The sequence below is a fragment of the Pinus tabuliformis genome, chromosome Q (assembly GCF_031772625.1).
Source record: "Pinus tabuliformis cultivar Carrire ecotype Pingquan chromosome Q, CPIR1, whole genome shotgun sequence".
Taxonomy (NCBI): domain Eukaryota; kingdom Viridiplantae; phylum Streptophyta; class Pinopsida; order Pinales; family Pinaceae; genus Pinus; species Pinus tabuliformis.
The window spans coordinates 1,215,623,118-1,215,628,069 of NC_142296.1; positions in this window are offsets into that span (position 1 = coordinate 1,215,623,118).

The following is a 4,952-nucleotide window of genomic DNA, read 5'->3' on the forward strand; positions in this document are numbered from 1 at the left end:
GGCGAAGGTGCTTAACTAGTACTGGAAGATAAATAGGATCTCGGGTAATAACGCAAAGTGTGGCATAGCCCCTGGTTAGGGTTGCGCAAAGGCAGGGTATTAGTTCGGGAGGAACAGAAGGTGCACGAAGCCACCTGCGCATAGGTACAAACAACGGACCAGTCGAACCTCTTAGACACTTCAAGGGTGTGGAAACCTGGCTCTAGCACCCTCCCATACTACTTCAGGTGAGACCTCTGTCCGGGCCCCGTAGATTATTGTCGAAAGGGCCAATAGTATAGGTATTTGTTTGGCTAATTAACTCTAAACGTAAGTCAGGCCCCGACAAGCCAACAATCTTCATAGTGTTATGATAATGAAAGAGAAAATGAGTAAGATGTACGATTCTTTTTATTTAGTTGTAATGAGCCTCAAGATGAGTTAAAATTATATTGATATTTATGTCCTTTTCATCAGATATTTTAATGAGTCCAAAAAATCGGTAAATGTCTACTCATGTCTTTATCATAGACTGATGAGTGTGGGAATGAAAAAAGTATTGATTATTGGCTTTAATAATGAATAACAAGTAGGAAAGGACATAAACAACTTGGAATTTTGATAGGTTTGATGATCTTGAAAAGAAAAAAATATAGGCTTAGGAATTTCACAATTGTTGAATAATGAAATGATTACCCAAATAAATCTTATTCTAGATAGGAAAATGGATTGAATATATGAAACTAGTTCTAAGGTTAATGGAACCAACCTAGTAAAACTAATTATAAAGAGGTGAAGTGTCTCACAAAGGTAATACCCTCATAGCAACAATTTTTCTAGAAGGTATAAATGCATTACAAGATGGAGGCAATGTGAATGCAAAGAAAAACGTAAATAAGAAATAAGAACGTGGTACATAAGGTGAAGAAAAACCATAATGTAGTAGTGTGTGGCATGAAAATTATCATCCTAATGATGAACCCCATTAGTAGGTTTCAAACATCAATATCATATGATCAAGTTCTACTTTTCTTGGACGCATGGTGTATATACGTTCTTGAAGGGGTTTGAGTGATAAGGCCAATAAATTGGCTAAATTATACCATGAGAAGTAGTATGATAGCCTATAATAGTGATTAATGTGATCATTTATTATAGTGACAATAGTTAGAAGATGCGATTGAAGGGACAAGAGTTGTAGTTTTCGATTGAAGTGATAGGAATTGTAGGTTGTGTGGCAGATTAATGGTTGTATGTTCTATAATGACAAAGAGTAGATTTTGATTGTAGGTTTTGACATTCCTTTTCATTTCAGATTAAGTGATATCTGATGATAGTAGATCTAGTTTGCAAATTATATGAAATAGAGGTCCACAAGGATGTCAGAGAAGGAGGTGGGTTCCTTCAGTGAGGTTGGAGCCTAGAGAAAGTTAGAGGTTAGTCATTTTTGAGGTTACATACTTAATGAGGTTGGAGCATAAAGCAGGTTGGACGTCACTTATTATCAAGGTTGGTGTCTGAATCAACTTTTAGGTTACCACAAGTAGTAGGTTGCATGCCTTGGGGGTAGTTTCCTCCAGCAGGTCATATCCTATGAATTTATGTAATGAATGGAAGGTAAATAAGAAAAAAATTTGTGGTTTTCTTCCATATGGTTTTCCACATAAAATCCTGTGTCTTTTTGATGTGATGGCCTCCTCATTTACTATTGATATGTGAATTCAAGGTGTGTCATTTTTTTTATTGATATATTGCAAGTGGTTATCATTGATTTCTACTTTGCTAATTAATGAAAAGTTGTAAATTGCTAAATAATTTAGATATTGGATCACACCACACCCCCCCCCAGTGCAAGTGTGCTCTTGGTTCTATCAAACTATGGGTACTCACAAACATAATGATTAAAAGTTATTACATGAGAACATCCAAGCAATATTCCCTATAAAGGTCATCCGTGTGTGTTATAAGTGAATAAAAACTACATATGTAACTGGAAGATATAGACAGCTCTATAGATATTTGCTAGAAATAGAACAATTTTATAGTATTAGGGTTAATCTAGTGTGTTAAAATCCCCTTACAAAGAAAAATTATGTTATATCATCATCACATTATTCTAGTGGTAAATGCAGGTATACTTTCTAGGGCTATGGACGCCCATTCGAAGTGAAAAAGCCCTTTGATGTTAAGGTGACTACTACACCATGGGCTATGGAAACTTTTTAGAAGTGTAGTGGTAATGAAAAGTCGAGGTAGGGTACTAATATAAATCTTTCTTCTATTTCACAAGTATTAAATCAATAATTGGAATTAAGTCTATTATGCATTTTAAACTTGTTATGAGTAAATGAAGATACATCACACACTACTTTGAGTTAATATCATGAATAGTTGGAATTTGACATATAATATCTAACCATTTTGATTAATTATCTTAATTAATGATGTAGTAAACTGTAAGTATGAGAAATAATGTCTTTGGTCTCTTTAATAACTAGACTCATCACTCATAACGAACTGGGACCTTCTTTGATCAATTGCTATAGTATTCTTGTTATTGATTTGTAAGTACATTCATAAATAATTTTTTTTATCATGTATTGGTATTCTACATTTAGATTAATTTAAAAGAATATAATTTTCTACTTTTTACGCATAGTTACCTTGCATCTCTTAAAAAATTAAGGTTTTGTCTCTTTATGCATTCGCATTCCATTCTTCTCCCCCTTTGCAATTAGAATATTTTGGAATATAAATGGATTACTCTCACTCTTAATGATGGAATTGGAATTATTTATAATCTTCTTATCATTATTGATATAATAAACTAATTCTCTTATCAAATAACATTTGCTAAAGATATGATTCTGTCTAAGGCAAGAACCTTTTTAGCATGATTGTAAAGCTTTTGGAGGTGTAGCTATATTTATGTAAGATGGTGGATTCAGAAATGTAGATATCCATGTTGGAATTGTTATGTTATCTTATGATCTACGAGCACTCATATATTAGAAGCTTCAAACTCAATCTTTATTAATATCTAATATAACAAAAGTATCTTTAGTTCTCAAATGTAATTTTCTAGTAGTGATTATGAGAGAGTATGAATAAGCTTTAGTAACAAGTAATTATAGTGGAACATATGGTCCCAAAATTACAATGACTTCATTCCAAATAACATAAAGGAACTTCGTATAAAATTCTTGGTGCTTAACGGTGAGATGTCATCCCTAGTTGGAGTCAAATGTTTTAGCTCAATTTTATCCTCCTAGAATTTTCTTTCAATTTCTATAAATTTTCCTAATCTCAATATTTTCTCCTTTCCCACGAAATCACTTCCATCCCCTAAACCTCATAGTTATAATTTTTTTCCTCTCACTAAATAAGCCTTCTAATCGCAGTTCAAGGGGTTTATATACTTTTCTCTTGAAATATTATCCAAAGTTTTATGGTTAATCAATAACTGTAAAATTAAATATATGATATAATATTTTTCATCCTTAATGTCTTGACATTATAAAAAAATTTACTTTAAAATACTTAACTACAAAAATATATTATTTTTCTCCTTAAATGATAAATTTAAGTTATTATTTTAATACTTTACCTAATCTCTTATTTATTTATTTATTTATCTCTTATAATCAACCATATAATATCTTCCGCTTTTAATCTAGTTCCATTGTTTTTATTATATCTTTCCTAAAATATTAAGTAGATATTTCTTATATATACACCATATATATTCTAATACTAAAATTATATAACATAATACCCTTTATAAAAAGTAATTAGACACATACAATAACCAAAGGAAATGTTAGTTTCTAATTCGTTAGAGATAATAAAAAGGCATCAATAATATTCTTTTATATATCTATTTCTATATATAAAAGAATAGTTTATTTTATGTGTATAATAAAAACTATATAAAAACACTTTAATTTGGCTTTTGATAACCATAATATCATTTTGATTATAATATTATCTAATCAAACAGATGTAATTTCAATATTGATATGGACCATTAACGATTCATAATTGACCCTATCATTTTGGATTTTGACTTGACTTTTATTTTACTCAAAGAAGGTGAATCAAGTAAGTGAAAAGTTGATTTTGAATAAGTACTTTAGAAAATTCCAAAATAATAATAATATTTTAGAAAAACATTTAAAATTGATAAATTTTAAATAAATATATTATTATTTTATTATAATTAATTTTTAAATAAAATATATTAAGATAAATATTATTCTTAATCATTAATATGATAATTAATATTTAATATTTTTTCATATTAATAATGTTAAAATCCATCAATTTAATCGAATATGATTAAAAATGAATCTATCTGAAGTACTTAACATGCTGGTATATGATTAAAATAATTAAAATTAATCAAAAATTAAAATACTTATCATTATATTTTAAAACTTAAATACTGTGAGTGTACTTTATTTTTCAAACAATAGTCTATTACACTCACTTTATTTTTCAAACAATAGTCTATTTTATAATGGTTACATAATTACGTAATGAGGAAAAAAATAACTTTCAAAAAATATGTAAAAGAGATTCAAGAGGAAAAAATGGTTGGAAATAATAGTGAGGACAGCCTAAGAGAACCTATTTTTTAATAGTATCATCGATTATCCAATGCATTCGATTTAGTTTCCTTATCATGTATTTGAAAAACCTTCTTATTATAAGATCTTTTAAAAACTTCTTCTATGCAAACATAAAGACGTTCTTATTATTATTTGTAATTTTACTTATTAAATAACTTGTTTTCAAAGTTTCATTTTTTAATGAGTTTTCTTTACATTCTTTAAATGTCTTTTAACTTATAAAATATATAGTATTTTATGGGTTATCTTAAATGATTGTTTTAGGGTTTGAATAATGTGTTTCTTCGAAGTTTTGTTTTACGTGTAATATGTATTATTTCTTATTAATTATGATAAATATGT